This window comes from Pristiophorus japonicus, chromosome 9 (assembly GCF_044704955.1).
Source record: "Pristiophorus japonicus isolate sPriJap1 chromosome 9, sPriJap1.hap1, whole genome shotgun sequence".
Taxonomy (NCBI): domain Eukaryota; kingdom Metazoa; phylum Chordata; class Chondrichthyes; family Pristiophoridae; genus Pristiophorus; species Pristiophorus japonicus.
Genome location: NC_091985.1, coordinates 207,918,315 through 207,934,725, shown reverse-complemented (window position 1 = coordinate 207,934,725; position 16,411 = coordinate 207,918,315). Strand labels below are relative to the sequence as shown.

Here is a 16,411-nt window from a genome sequence, read left to right as displayed (position 1 = left end):
CATCCTCCCCGGGTTACACACTGTCTGATCTTACTGGGCCCCCGGGTTACATACTGTCTGATCTCACTGGGCCCCTGGGTTACACACTGTCTGATCTCACTGGGCCCCCGGGTTACACAATGTCTGATCTCACTGGGCCCCCGGGTTACACACTGTCTGATCTCACTGGGCCCCTGGGTTACACACTGTCTGATCTCACTGGGACCCTGGGTTACACAGTGTCTGATCTCACTAGGCCCTTGGGTTACACACTTTGATCTCACTGGGCCCATCCTCCCCGGGTTACACACTGTCTGATCTCACTGGGCCCACCCCCGGGTTACACACTGTCTGATCTCACTGGGCCCCCGGGTTAAACACTGTCTGATCTCACTGGGCCCATCCTCCCCGCGTTACACACTGTCTGATCTCACTGGGTCCCCGGATTACACACTGCCTGATCTCACTGGGCCCCCGGGATGCACACTGTCTAATCTCACTGGGCCCCCGGGTTACACACTGCCTGATCTCACTGGGCCCCCGGGTTACACACTGTCTGATCTCACTGTGCCCCCGGGTTACACACTGTCTGATCTCACTGGGCACATCCTCCCCGGGTTACACACTGTCTGATCTCACCGGGCCCCCGGGTTACACACTGTCTGATCTCACTGGGCCCCCGGGTTACACACTGTCTGATCTCACTGTGCCCCCGGGTTACACACTGTCTGATCTCACTGGGCACATCCTCCCCGGGTTACACACTGTCTGATCTCACCGGGCCCCCGGGTTACACACTGTCTGAGCTCACTGGGCCCCCGGGTTACACACTGTCTGATCTCACTGGGCCCCTGGGTTACACACTGTCTGATCTCACTGGGCCCCCAGGTTACACACTGTCTGATCTCACTGGGCCCCCGGGTTACACACTGTCTGATCTCACCGGGCCCCCGGGTTACACACTGTCTGATCTCACTGGGCCCCCAGGTTTCACACTGTCTGATATCACTGGGCCCCCGGGTTACACACTGTCTGATCTCACCGGGCCCCCGGGTTACACACTGTCTGATCTCACTGGGCCCCCAGGTTTCACACTGTCTGATATCACTGCACCTTATCGAATGCCTTCTGGAAATCCAAATACACCACAGCTGCTGGTTCCCCCTTATCCACCCTGCTCGTTACATCCTAAAAGAACTCCAGCATATTTGTCAGAAATGATTTCCCTTTCATAAAACCATGCTGATTCTGATTGATTAAATTGTGCTTTTCCAAATGTCCTGCTGCTGCTTCCTTAATAATGGATTCCAGCATTTTCCCCAATGATAGATTTTATGCTAACTGGTCTGTAATTTCCTGCTTTCTGTCTGCCTCCTTTTTTTAAATAGGAGCGATCCATTTGTGGTTTTCCAATCCACTGGGATCTCCCCTGAATCCAGGGAATTTTTGTAGATTACTACCAATGCATTTACTATCTCTGCTGCCGCTTCTTCTAATATCCTCGGATATAAGCCACCAAGGCCAGGGGACTTGTCCGCCTTTTTTCCCATTTGAGGGAGCGATGACTAGGGTTGTACCAGGGGAACGGCCAGCGTGGGAGAGATAGGGATGAGGGCATCAAAGGTGGAAATGAGGGTGTGGTTGAGCAGATTGGTGGCTGCAGAAATGTCATGGTGAAAGGAAGGCCAAAGCCTGGACAATTCGGAGTTAATAAGTGCAGTTATAAGAGAGTGTTGGGAGAGATTTTTCAAGAGGAGGATGCAGAAGGAAGTAGATTTGGGTGAGGGACAGGGGATGTGGGTGGAGAGCGATACAAGGAAATGGTCAGAGATGGCCTTATCTGTAATTGACATGGTAGAAATATCGAGGCCACGAGAGATTGCAAGGTCAAGGGGGAGGTCGCGAGTATGGGTTGAGGAATTTACATGGAGGGAGAGATTAAAATGTGAATGTTTAAAAATGTATAAAGTCGAGAAGTTGAGAACGTATGAATTATATATGGACAGTATAAGCTAACAAAGAATTCATGGTGGAATAGCCATGACATCTCAGACTCGAGACTGCGAAATGTTACAACACTAACAAATATTGAAACAAAACCCACAGCTTGCAGAAAAACCTCAAGGTCTTATTAAATCATGTTATTAACCTGAAACATTAACAGAAGGTCTTTGTTTAAAATCAGACCATACTTAGATCGGCTTATGAGTGGACAAAGGGAAAGAGGGATCAAAAGGGATAGGCTGAACTAGGATGTCACTCTAGCCCTATCTTGTTATCTTTTGCCGAAAATGTATAACCGTCGTCCCTTTACAATGTAACATCACTTTGTCCGTAAGAAGTGGGTGCGATCTATCAGAGTTTCATTCCTTCTGTCTGATAAGGTTCCCGATCGGGATTTGCTTTTTAAATAAAAGCTTGCTTTGTTTAAAGCACAATCGGTATTCGACTCAGTGATTTCACTGAACCAGATTGAGAGAAAAGAATCTACATTTACATTTGGTGTCAGAAGTGGGATCTCAACAGACGACTGCCGAAAACTTGCGAATTAAGAGCACTAGCCTTGGACGAGACGAGGGGAAAGTGGCCACTGGAGTAAGTATACTTTCAACACTGCTCCAGTTTCCCCCGGTTTCAAAAGTCTGAGGAAAGTTTAGCCACTCGCTGGTTCTCAGGTAGTGTCTGAACGAGATCCAGGACAATCTGGTGAATACCTTTCAAACTTAGAATAGGGATAGAGATAGGGAAATTGCGCAGTGACGCAAACCAAGCGGCGACTTGGAAAGATAGGTTAGAATTGGTAAGTCTGCCTGGGTTCGAGGCCCAGAGCCTGCCTGGGTTCGAGGCCCAGTGTCTGTGTGGGTTCGAGGCCCAAGTAAAACCGTGCGGCAACGCGGAGAGAGAGAATCGCGCGAACCGCGTAGGGAAACGCGGAGGTTAGGGAATTACGTAAAATTAAGCTGCGGGACTGTGTAAATTTTAAATTGTACTTACGCCAGGTACAGCGTCGATCTTGTATATCACTTGGTCCACCTAGGCTCTGGGTAAGATAACTGAAACCACCACGGGGCGACGTGGAGACAATCAGGACCTGGCTAATTAGGACCTTGATCCAACGTGCGGCGACACAGGATGGGTAATTTAGATAAAACTACGAATTCCCTGAAAGGTCATGGATCCAAAAATTAATAGGAAAGAAGAGAGACTCTTGTGAACGTCTGTTTTAAATGAGAAATGCTTGTGTGATTTTTACTGTGAAAAAAAAAGTTTGTTTTAGCTCCACCCACTTTTTCAAACAGAATGAAAGTTTTTTTAACCCTTCGTAGTGTTGTCCTGAATGTGGGAAGTTTAAGAGTGTGAACCTTATTGAATTACGTATATTCGGATGATAAGTTACGGAGCCAGGAAATGCACAAAGGATAGGTTTGTTGAGTAAAAAAAAAGAAAAAAATACATGGTCCCGGTGGTTAAAAAAGGATTTGACATGCTCACTTACTTGTCGAAAGAAAACATTCAGAGAAGGCACAGCAAAACAACTGAGATGGATTCAAAAGGATTCAAAAACAAATATTATATTAAATAACACGACCTTGAGGCTGGAACAATTGAGATAACGAAAAGCAGTCCACAGCCTACGTGCCAGACTTCCCTCCAGTTATGGAAAAGACGAAAAAAAAAAGATGTAACGTACTAAATAGGTGCTAAAAAAAAAGTGTTCTGAGATTTTAAATTATGAGAAAAATTCCACTGCAGTCTAAAAAATCACTCCTGTCGAGTTGGCAAAAAAACTCCATTAAATTAGGGCTTTCATTGACAGAAGGAGGACATATTAAAAACTGTAGACGTCTTAAAGAAAGAGTGCACGCACGAGAAACGTATTCAGAGTTCCACTGACAAAATTTAATTTCAGTAAACAAATAGCTATTAAAAATTTGTGGTCTTGTTTTAAATCAATTAAAAAAAATATCTTTGGCAAGTACTTGAATAAGAAGTTAAAAAATATTGGAGTTTAATCAAATGCTGCCTTTCCTGATGAAAAGATTTTTTTTTCAGATGGTTACGTGAAGTCACGTAATGACATCAGGTCTTCTTACAAACCTGTAAAGGAGTTAACCCTTTCCATTGACAGCCGTTTCATACTGAACATTATCAATTTGGATTTCTTAATAGAAAAAAGACTCACCTAACAGGGGAATGGTGCGAGTCAGAATAAAAATAAAAACAGAACTAGCTTATGTAATAATACTTGCCTGATACAATAAAGAAATAGATACTCAAACAAAACAAATTGAAGAGTTAAAAGGCTAAGATAAATAAGCTGAAAGGGATCCACAAACCCAACTTAACCCTGACCTCCGATTTCACAGGGTGACCTCGACATACATGGATATAATGCAGAATCAAGGGACCTGTGGGCCCTTGTAAAGCAAACCCTGAGCCCAACTGAGCATGCCCGATTTCTAACTCACCTAGGACGTGCTACTCATGATGCATTGGTGGTTGCTCACCCTAACGATGTCCAAGATCGCCTAAACGCTATCTTTAATGCTCTCACCACAACCCTTCAGAAGCCCATCAGTATGGCCGCAGTATTAGAAACTAAACCTAAACGAGAAGAAACTGCCGATGAATTCATGGAAAGATTTATTGAAATATACGGAAGTCAATCAGGAGATAATGCCTTCAGGGCGGGAGAGGATTCTCCTCAATTCTGCGCCATCCTACTTCAGTGCCTGCCCTATTCGATTGCTCACGCTATCCGGACAAATAATATGAATTGGGCAGATAACAGTAAAGCCCAGATGGAAAGGGCGGTTAAATATTATTGGCAGGAAAAGAAAGGAGAGGGGGGAGGTGCGCCCCCAACCCGGGTCAAGACTGAATAAATGACTAGAAAGGAAGAGCCGCCTCGGGTGGAAGGACCAAAACCCGACCCAAGGGGATACCAGATGGAACCGCAGTGTTACGTGCAGGGTTGGGTGGATAAACAGGGATAGTTATACTAAACACCCAAATGGCCCGGGCCCTACTAATTACGGACCGCCCTACTGTCCCCGGCCTGGTATGGGAAGAGGTCGGGGCTGGAAAAGACGAGATAGATGCTTTATTTGTGGGCAAGGACATTGGAATAGAAATTGTCCCTCCCGTCAGCACGAAAAAGGAAGAGGAGGAAGAGGAAGGGGGCAAGGGGGGGGGAAGAGGATGGGGATCTTACACTAACTTCTCCCAGAACAACCCCTTTGGCCAACCGTCCCCAGATTCGTATTGACTACGCAGCTTGATTGTGCAGGGACCCTCCCCGGATGACGAACCGATGATATTGTTAAAATATTCGGAATGAGTGGCAACCCTTCTTGATAGATACGGGAGCCTTCATGTCTTCTGTACAATCAAAGCTTAAACTCCCCGCCTTCACTGAAACACAGGGACTGTCAGGATTCCTGGGACAAGTCTCTACATTCCCGGTGTCAGAACCGGTTAAAATGGGTTACCAGGAAGAATCGGTGGAACATCGATTTGTTATCACAACCAATCTGGACTGTAACTTGATGGCTAGAGACCTCCTCTGCAAATTCCAGTTGCATTTGGAGTGTGGAGATGATGGGATTATTGTAAAACAGGGAACTTTTAAGCGGCAGTATTATACCACTAGAACCCCTCAGTGGTGGTCTCTGAACCTGCCGCAGGCACCCTATCACGTGACCCTAGCATACGATCCCAGTGGAAAGAATCAGGACCTGCAGAACTTTTATCAGGATCACGAAGGGGAAGTGAAGGAAATTCTATTAAGGGCTAGAGTGACTGGACCGGAAGGGAAGGCAGATTTTGTGGAAATGGACAGCCCCCAACGGTGGCACCACATATTACTCGAAGTATTACCTCCCCACCACGCTAAAGATTTGGAAGTTATGGTGCGCCAGGCTATAGACGAGGCTGACCCTACTAGCCGGGATGTGCAAATTGTAAAACATGGCCGAACAGTCCAATTCCACGGGGACCCCGAGAAGATCTTAACGACTCTGCAGCATCATACTGGCTCTGGCATACCTGACTATGTGGATCCTCATGTGTCGGCAGAGGACCCCTCCCAAGTGGGTTATACTCCCATTGATCCGATTGAGATCCCAGTGCAGGGCAATGTGGACTGGCCCTCTATCCGACAGTACCCACTGAAATCACAGGCAATCCTAAACTGACCTTTCGGCACTGTACTGCAATTAATCCGGCCTGTTTTCTTACTGAGCCACCCCAAGATGAGGAACAACCCAGTCATGATTGTTTATCTTTAATTCAAGAGGCCACATCAGTCAGGGAAGATTTAGTTGATGTACCAATTGAAGATCCAGACTGTATTATGTATGTTGACGGAAGTTCTTCTATCAATCCAGAAGGTACACGAATCTCAGGATACGCCATAGTAAACCAGGAGAATCAGGTCTTGGAATCTGCCGCTTTTGAAACCGCCTATTCTGCCCAACAAGCTGAATTATTCGCCCTCACCCGAGCCTGTATCTTGGCCAAAGACCTCAAAGTCAATATCTATACCGACTCTAGGTATGCCTTTGGGGTGACCCATGATTTCGGACAATTATGGAAAAATAGGGGATTCCTAACCTCACAGGGGAATGAGATATCCCATAAGCAACTAGTATCTGATTTGTTGCAAGCCCTCATGCTCCCCAAGCACATTGCCGTTGTTAAATGTACCGCCCACACAACCGGAAAATCCCTGGTTGATATAGGGAACCACTGTGCTGACAAAGAGGCTAAACAGGCCTCTCGTGACCAACAGATGATAGTGCCCAAAATGATGAGTCAGACTAAAAATCCTGCGAAGGATAAGTTAGCCTCGGAAAAACCAATGCCAACCATCCAAGATGTTATAAAAGCACAGGAGGACGCTCCTGAAAAAGATAAACTGTTATGGAAATATTATGGATGTACTTATGACAATGTTTCTAAACTCTGGAGCACTCCCGCGGAACAGACTTGCATGTCTGACGAGTTGGCTCTATGGGTTATTGAATGTATGCATTTTGCTACTCATTGTGGAGCAAGGACCACGAGTGACACACTTTTGGCTACTTGGTGGCACCCTAGACTCCAGGCGCTCGCCCAGAACATCAGTAGTCGTTGCCTGGTTTTCCAGCAACATAATCCAGGGAAGGGAGTCCCCTGTGATTGGGGTAAAACGTCCCTACCCGAAGGTCCCTTTGAGACATTTCAGTTGGACTACATTGAGTTGCAAAAAGTTCAGTGTTACAAATATGTGTTAGTAATAGTAGATGTGTTTAGCAGATGGATTGAAGCCTACCCTACCCTGGACAATAAGGCTCAAACTGTTGTTAAGGTGTTAATGAGGGAAATTGTTCCTAGATATGGTATCTCAGCTCGACTGATGACCACCTATGTTCTTTCTCTGACTCAGGCTCTGCGACTAGCTCACAACCAGGTTCAAGATGCTCACCTCGACCTCCCAGTTTTACCCGAATTGTCCCTCGTGGCACCAGGGAAGTATGGATTCGGAAGATATTAGAGCCACAATGGGAGGGGCCTTTTCAGGTGTTATTCACTACCCCCACTGCAGCCAAGGTTGAGGGGGAAAGTGCCTGGGTTCACCTGCACCACTGCAAGCTCACCACCCTCTAACGAACCTATTTTACTGGTTATTCGAACTCCTGTTTCTGTTCCAGGCTTCCTCTTCTCCATAGCTGAACAAGGCCATTGGCATCCTAATTGGAACGTGGACCAGTTTGAACTTTTACCCGTAGTGATAGACAGCCAGCTACACCAACGGTGACCTGAGAAGAGAGACGGGAAAACTGAACTCTTTTAATCAGCAAAATAATTGGACTATTTATCTGAATCCTGAGCCATAAGATGAAACTGTGTCTGTATGCCACAGTCTGTACAATAGTGTTGATATATGACAGTTTCGGCGCATGGGAGGGGAGACAGAGACGAGAGCTCCATGTAAACACCTTTTGTACATGTCTTTTGTTTATGCAAAATGGGAACTTTTCTAGATGTTGGGTGTGTTCACATATCCCTATACATTCCAAAGGGGGAATTCCTTTGCGCCCCGTTCCACTGACCCTAACTGAGACTGTCAGATGGATTCAGAGCCAAACTATCACAAGAGGAGGGAGGCCAATACAATTAGTCAGACGTTCCAGGGATGGTACCAACCAACCTACGACCGTGGAAAGGAACCCCCATTCTTAGCCCTGACCAATACCTCGGGGATTGGGAGGCCAACCGGGGACATATGTCTAACCCGAAATGACACCAGTAACAAGGGACATATCATAGGGTACAGCAAATGCCCAAACAGTCTCAACATCACCACAGGTGCACGAGTCACCATCCTCTCTCACCTTCCGAATAAAACAGATGGAGGTTTGTGGGCCCAGTCCTGGGACCCGGAAGATGGACAGGGTCCTGTTATCTGGGATATGTGGTGCCATTTGTGCGGCAAGTACGTACCCTGGCGGAAGCACATGCCTCCAGCCGATACAAGCGAGCCATCACCCCCGCCGACAAGTTCTTTGGGGTCATGATGTTCCCAATCGGGATAGGACGTCACATGGATGAAGTACAGAACCTAGAGACGATATTGGAACAGATAGCTAACAATACTGCTGAAGCTCTGGAGCGCATCACAGCTGAAATGGTAGCAATAAGGACCGTAGCATTACAAAACCGAATGGCCTTCGATTACCTGTTAGCTGAGAAAGGGGGAACGTGTGCCCTGATAGTGCAACATTCAGATCCTTACAGTCCTGATAGTTCAGAAAACATAACCAATCTCGCTGATCACATAAGAAGGGAGGTGAAGAAATTATCCACACCAGCAGAAGGATCTAGCTGGTTTGATTGGCTATCAGATGGATCTTGGAGATCCTATCTAATGCATGGGGCAATTATTCTCATCGTAGTAATAATTACCTGTTGTTTGATTGTTGGTTGCCTTAACCTTTGTTGTAAAGTAATGATGGCAAGGTTAGCAAACCCTCTTGTGGTCAAGTGCTCCCGAGTTATGATCCAACGAACTAAAGAACTACTCGACACTAACAACAATATGATTCAGGAAATAGAGTGTGAACGGATGAATGCGATACTCCTAGAATGATCCTAAGTGTTATCATGGAATGATAAAAGGGGGGAATGTGAATGTTTAAAAATGTATAAAGTCGAGAAGTTGAGAACGTGGGAATTATATATGGACAGTATAAGCTAACAAAGAATTCATGGTGGAATAGCCATGACATCTCAGACTCGAGACTGCGAAATGTTACAACACTAACACATATTGAAACAAAACCCACAGCTTGCAGAAAAACCTCAAGGTCTTATTAAATCATGTTATTAACCTGAAACATTAACAGAAGGTCTTTGTTTAAAATCAGACCATACTTAGGTCGGCTTATGAGTGGACAAAGGGAAAGAGGGATCAAAAGGGATAGGCTGAACTAGGATGTCACTCTAGCCCTATCTTGTTATCTTTTGCCGAAAATGTATAACCGTCGTCCCTTTACAATGTAACGTCACTTTGTCCGTAGGAAGTGAGTGCGTTCTATCAGAGTTGCATTCCTTCTGTCTGATAAGGTTCCCGATCGGGATTTGCTTTTTAAATAAAAGCTTGCTTTGTTTAAAGCACAATCGGTATTCGACTCAGTGATTTCACTGAACCAGATTGAGAGAAAAGAATCTACATTTATAAAGGGAGGACAGGAGTGTAGTGAACTGAGATGGAGGTTGACATCACCGAGGATGAGAAGTCGCTTGGTGCATAGGCTGAGAGAGGAAAGCAGTCAGGATATATCTGTGATAAACTTATATAAAAGCTCTCTACAAACAGTTGTAAGATTAAAAAGGTGCCTCATTTAAATCGAACTATCAGATCCTCTGCCATGACGAATGAGTGGAAGGTCATACTGGAGTTGTGATGTCTGATGTGTAACAGGAAGTGAATGCGACGGGACACGAGTTGGACCCTGTAAAGTTTATAGGAAGTGTACGTTGTAAATAAGACATTCATTATGAATGAATCTGTGGCCTTAATCTGGCCAGTCTGAGGGAGGAGAGTGATCAGCCAGAGGTCCACGTCCATATGACATAGGTCGAAAGAGGGATGAGGTCCTGCAGGCAGATTTTATGGAGCTAGGAGAGAGATTAAAAGGTAGTAATCTCCAGATTACGCCCTGTGCCATGAGTACTGAAATAGGAGGATAGAGAAGAGCGTGGCTGGAGAGGTGGTCCCGGAGGGAGGGCTTTAGATTCCTGAGGCATTGGTATCGTTTCTGGGGAGGTGGGACCTGCACAAGCCGGATGGGTTGCACCTCTACAGAGCTGGGACCAATATCCTCACAGAGTGGGGGCAGGGGTTGCTTGTGCTGTTGGGGACGGTTCAAACTAGCTTGGAAGGGGGATGGGAACCAGAGAGTAGTTTCAGAAGGGAGAGAAGCAAAGCTGAAATTGGAGAGCAGAAAATTAGTAAGTGAGTTTGGAAGGCAGAGGTTAGAAAGTAGACAACAAGGGAGTTTGGCGGTGCTAAATGGTATATACCTCAATTGTGGAGTCTAGGGAATAAGACAGATGAGCACAGGGCACGTGTGAATATGATATTATTGCAATTACTGAGTCAGGGCTGAAAGAAGGGCAGGAATGGCAGCTCAATGCTCCTGGCTGCAGGGTTTTCAGACTTGCTTAAAAAGAAAAGTGGTGGGTCGCAGTATTGATTAACGAAACAATTACAACTGTGTGGAGGGATGATATGTCAAAGCGATCATCAAATAAAGCCATATGGTTTGAACTGAAGAACAAAAAAGGGGTGATCACACTGCTGGGAGTGTACTATAGGGAGTGTACAAACAGTCAGAGGGAGATAGAAGAGCAAATATGTAGGCAACATCGAAGATAGGTGCAGGAGTAGGCCATTCGGCCCTTCGAGCCTGCACCACCATTCGATAAGATCATGGCTGATCATTCCCTCAGTACCCCTTTCCTGCTTTCTCTCCATATCCCTTGATTCCTTTAGCCATAAGGGCCATATCTAACTCCCTCTTGAATATATCCAATGAACTGGCATCAACAACTCTCTGCGGCAGGGAATTCCACAGGTTAACAACTCTCTGAGTGAAGAAGTTTCTCCTCATCTAGTCCTAAATGGCCGACCCCTTATTCTAAGACTGTGTCCCCTGGTTCTGGACTTCCCCAACATTGGGAACATTCTACCTGCATCTAACCTGTCCTGTCCCGTCCCGTCAGAATTTTATATGTTTCTATGAGATCCCGTCTCATCCTTCTAAACTCCAGTGTATAAAGGGCCAGTTGATCCAGTCTCTCCTCATATGTCAGTCCAGCCATCCCGGGAATCCATCTGGTGAACCTTCGCTGCACTCCCTCAATAGCAAGAACGTCCTTCCTCAGATTAGGAGACCAAAACTGAACACAATATTCCAGGTGAGGCCTCACTAAGGCCCTGTACAACTGCAGTAAGACCTCCCTGCTCCCATACTCAAATCCCCTCGCTATGAAGGCGAACATACCTTCTTCAGCGCTTGCTGTACCTGCATGCCAACTTTCAATGACTGATGAACCATGACACCCAGGTCTCGTTGCACCTCCCCATTTCCTATTCTGCCACCATTCAGATAATATTCTGTCTTCGTGTTTTTGCCCCCAAAGTGGATAACCTCACATTTATCCACATTATACTGCATCTGCCATGCATTTGCCCACTCACCTAACCTGTCCAAGTCACCCTGCAGCCTCTTAGCGTCCCCCTCACAGCTCACACCATCACCCAGTTTAGTGTCATCTGCAAACTTGGAGATATTACACTCAATTCCTTCATCTAAATCATTGATGTATATTGTAAATAGTTGGGGTCCCAGCACTGAGCCCTGCGGCACTCCACTTGTCACTGCCTGCCATTCTGAAAAGGACCTGTTTATCCCGACTCTCTGCTTCCTGTCTGCCAACCAGTTCTCTATCCACGTCAGTACATTACCCCCAATACCATGTGCTTTGATTTTGCACACCAATCTCTTGTGTGGGAGCTTGTCAAATCCTTTTGAAAGTCCAAAACACCACATCCACTGGTTCTCCCTTGTCCACTCTACTAGTTACAGCCTCAAAAGATTCCAAAAGATTTGTCAAGCATGATTTCCCCTTCATAAATCGATACTGACTTGGACCGATCCTGTCACTGCTTTCCAAATGCGCTGCTATTTCATTCTTAATAATTGATTCCAACATTTTCCCCACTACTGATGTCAGGCTAACTAGTGTATAATTACCCGTTTTCTCTCTCCCTCCCCCTTTAAAAAGTGGTGCTGCATTAGCTACAGTCCATAGGAACTGATTCAGAGTCGATAGACTGTTGGAAAATGATCAGCAATGCATCCACTATTTCTAGGGCCACTTCCTTAAATACTCTGGGATGCAGACTATCAGGCCCCGGGGATTTATCGGCCTTCAATCCCATCAATTTCCCTAAGGCAATTTCCCACCTAATAAGGATATCCTTCAGTTCCTCCTTCTCACTAGACCCTCGGTCCCCTAGTACTTCCGGAAAGTTATGTGTGTCTTCCTTCGTGAAGACAGAGCCAAAGTATTTGTTCAATTGGTCTGCCATTTCTTTGTTCCCCATTATAAATTCACCTGAATCTGACTGCAAGAGACCTACGTTTGTCTTCACTAATCTTCTTCTCTTCACATATCTACAGAAGTTTTTGCAGTCAGTGTTTATGTTCCCGGCAAGCTTCTTCTCGTACTCTATTTTCCCCCTCTTAATTAAACCCTTTGTCCTCCTCTGCTGAATTCTAAATTTCTCCCAGTCCTCAGGTTAGTTGCTTTTTCTAGCCAATTTATATGCCTCTTCCTTGAATTTAACACTATCCTTAATTTCCCTTGTTTGCCACGGTTGAGCCACCTTCCCAGTTTTATTTTTACTCCAAACAGGGATGTACAATTGCTGAAGTTCATCCATGTGATCTTTAAATGTTTGCCATTGCCTATCCACCATCAACCCTTTAAGTATAATTTGCCAGTCTATTCTTGCCAATCCATGCCTCAAACTATCGAAGTTACCTTTCCTTAAGTTCAGAACCCTAGTTTCTGAATTAACTGTGTCACTCTCCATCTTAACACAGAATTCTACCATGTTATGGTCACTCTTCCCCAAGGGGCCTCGCACAACAACATTGCTAATTAGTCCTTTCTCATTACACATCACCCAGTCTGGGATGGCCAGCTCCCCAGTTGGTTCCTTGACATATTGGTCTAGCAAACCATCCCTAATATAGGAAATCCTCCTCCACCGCATTGCTACCATTTTGGTTAGCCCAATCAATATGTAGATTAAAGTCACCCATGATAATTGCTGTACCTTTATAGCATGCATCCCTAATTTCTTGTTTGATGCTGTCCCCAACCTCACTACCCCTGTTTCGTGGTCTGTACACAACTCCCACTAGCGTTTTCTGTAGCTCCACCCATACCAATTCCACATCATCCAAGCTAATGTCCTTTCTTACTATTGCATTAATTTCCTCTTTAACCAGCAATGCCACCCCGCCTCCTTTTCCTTTCTGTCTATCCTTCCTAAATGTTGAATACCCCTGGATGTTGAGTTCCCAGCCTTGGTCACCCTGGAGCCATGTCTCCGTGATGCCAATTACATCATACCCGTTAACTGCTATCTGCGAGGTTAATTCGTCCACCTTGTTCTGAATACTCCTCGCATTGAGGCTCAGAGCTTTCAGGCTCGTCTTTCTAACACACTTTGCCCCTTTAGAATTTTGCTGTAATGTGGCCCTTTTTGTTTTTTGGCTTAGGCTTCTCTGCCCTCCACTTTTACTTTTCTTCTGCCCCCATTCTACTTCCCTCTGTCTCCCTGCATAGGTTCCCATCCCCCTGCCATATTAGTTTAACTTCTCTCCAACAGCACTCGCAAACACTCCCCGTGAGACATTGATTCCGGTCCTGCCCAGGTGCAGACCGTCCGGTTTGTACTGGTCCCACCTCCCTCAGAACCGGTTCCAATGTCCCAGGAATTTGAATCCCTCCCTTTTGCACCACTCCTCAAGCCACGTATTCATCTGAGCTATCCTGCGATTCCTACTCTGACTAGCACGTGGCACTGGTAGCAATCCTGAGATTACTATTTTTGAGGTCCTAGTTTTTAATTTAGCTCCTAGCTCCCTAAATTCGTCTCGTAGGACCCCATCCCGTTTTTTACCTATATCGTTGATACCTATATGCACCACAACAACTGGCTATTCACCCTCTCTTTCTGAGAAGTGCAAAAACTATAGAGCAGTAAGAGTAGGGGATTTCAACTATCCCAATACTAAATGGGATAGAATTAGGGTGTAGAATTCCTAAAATGCATTCATAAAAAAGGAGTGCTTTTTTAGCCAGTACGGAGCAATCTCCACAAGTGAGGGAGCGGTTCTGGACTTTTTTTTTTAAGGGAATGAAGCTCGGCAGGTGGAAAGGGTATCAGTGAGAGAGCATTTTGGTGCTAGGGATCATAATTCAGTAAGATTTAGGTTAGTTATGGAAAAGTACAAAGATAGACCGGCAATAAATGTTCTCAATTGGGGAAAAGCCAATTTTACTAAGCTAAGATTTAGCCAAGGTGGACTGGAAACAGCTACTTGCAGGTAAATCAGTGTCAGAGCAGTGGGAGGCATTCAAGGAGATCGTGAAGGTTCAGGGCAAGTATGTGCCCTTGAAGAAAAAGGGTGGGACTAGCAAATCTAGAGCCCCCTGGATGTCAAGGGGCATACAGGGTAGGATAATTTTTTTAAAAGGGAGGCTTATGACAAATACCGAGGGCTCAATACTGCAGAAACCCTAGAGGAGTATAGAAAGTGCAGGCATGAAATTAAAAAGGAAGTTAGGAAAGCAAAGAGAGAGCATGTAAAATCAAGGAAAACCCAAAGCCGTTTAATAAATACATTAAGAGCAAAAGGATAACTAAAGAAAGAATAATGCCTATTATACAGACCATAAAGGTAATGTGTGCGTGGAGGCGGAAGACATGTGTATGGTACTTAATGAGTACTTTGCGTCTGTTTTCACAAAAGAGAGGGGCGATGCACACATTGCAATCGGAGAGGAGGTGTGTGAAATATTGGATGAAATAAACATAGTGAGAGAGGAAGTATCAAAGTGTTGAGCATCTTTGAAAGTGAATAAATCCCCAGGCCCAGATGAAATATATCCCGGGCTGTTAAGAGAAGCAAGAGAGGAAATAGCAGGGGCTCTGATCATCATTTTCCAATCCTCTCTGGCTATAGGTGTGGTGCCGAATGACTGGAGGACTGCTAACATTGTACCTTTGTTTAAAAGGGGAGAAAGGAATAGACCGAGTAATTACAGGTCAGTCAGCCTAACCTTGGGTAAATCTTCATTTCGAAAGACAGTACGCATGGATTTGTTAAGGGAAGGTCGTATCTGACTAACTTGATTGAATTATTTGAGGAAGTAACAAGGAAGGTCAATGAGGGAAGTGCATATGATATGGATCTTAGGCTTTTGATAAAGGTCCCACACGGCAGACTGGTCACGAAAATAATAACCCATGGGATCCAGGGCAAAGTGGTAAGTTGGATCCAAAATTGGCTCAGAGGCAGGAAGCAGAGGGTAATGGTGGATGTTGATTTTGTGACTGGAAGGCTGTTTCCAGTGGGGTTTAGCAGGACACAATACTAGGTCCCTTTTTATCAATGATTTAGACTTCAATGTAGGGGCTATGATTAAGGAGTTTGCAGATGATGCAAAAATTGGTGTGGTTGATAATGAGGAAGAAAGCTGTAGACTGCAGGAAGATATCAATGGACTGATCAGGTGGGCAGAACAGAATTCAATCCGGAGAAGTGTGAGGTAATGAATTTGGGGATGTCTAACAAGGAATGGGATACACAATAAATGGTAGGATACTAAGAAGTGTGGAGGAACAGAGGGACCTTGGAGTGCATGTCCACAGATCCCTGAAGATAGCAGGACTAGTAGATTAAGGTGGTTAAGAAGGCATACGGAATACTTGCTTTTATTAGCTGAGGCATAGAATGCAAGAGCAGGGAGGTTATGATTGAACTGTATAAAACATTAGTTAGGCCACAGCTAGAGTACTGCGTGCAGTTCTGGTCACCACGTTACACGAAATATGTGTTTGCACTAGAGAGGGTACAGAGGAGATTTACGAGGATATTGCCTGGTCTGGAGAATTTTAGCTATGAGGAAAGATTGGTGAGGCTGGTGTTGTTATCATTGGAACAAAGCAGGCTGAGGGAAGACCTAATTGAGGTGTGTAAAATTATGAGGAACCTGGATAGACTAGATAGGAAGGACCTATTTCCCTTAGCAGAGGGGTCAAGAACCAGGTGGCATAGATTTAAAGTAATTGGTAGAAGGT

General features: G+C 45.2%; 1 protein-coding gene across 1 annotated transcript in view; it reads right to left on the bottom strand.

The window, feature by feature from the left end:
- The window catches only part of LOC139273549 (zinc finger protein 850-like), a 700,279-nt gene that overhangs the window by 28,700 nt on the left and 655,168 nt on the right, over nt 1–16,411 (bottom strand). Inside the window, exon 10 of the mRNA XM_070890500.1 lies at nt 7,635–7,781. The gene's annotated coding sequence lies outside the window, so the exon portion shown is untranslated. The remainder of the gene's footprint in view (nt 1–7,634; nt 7,782–16,411) is intronic.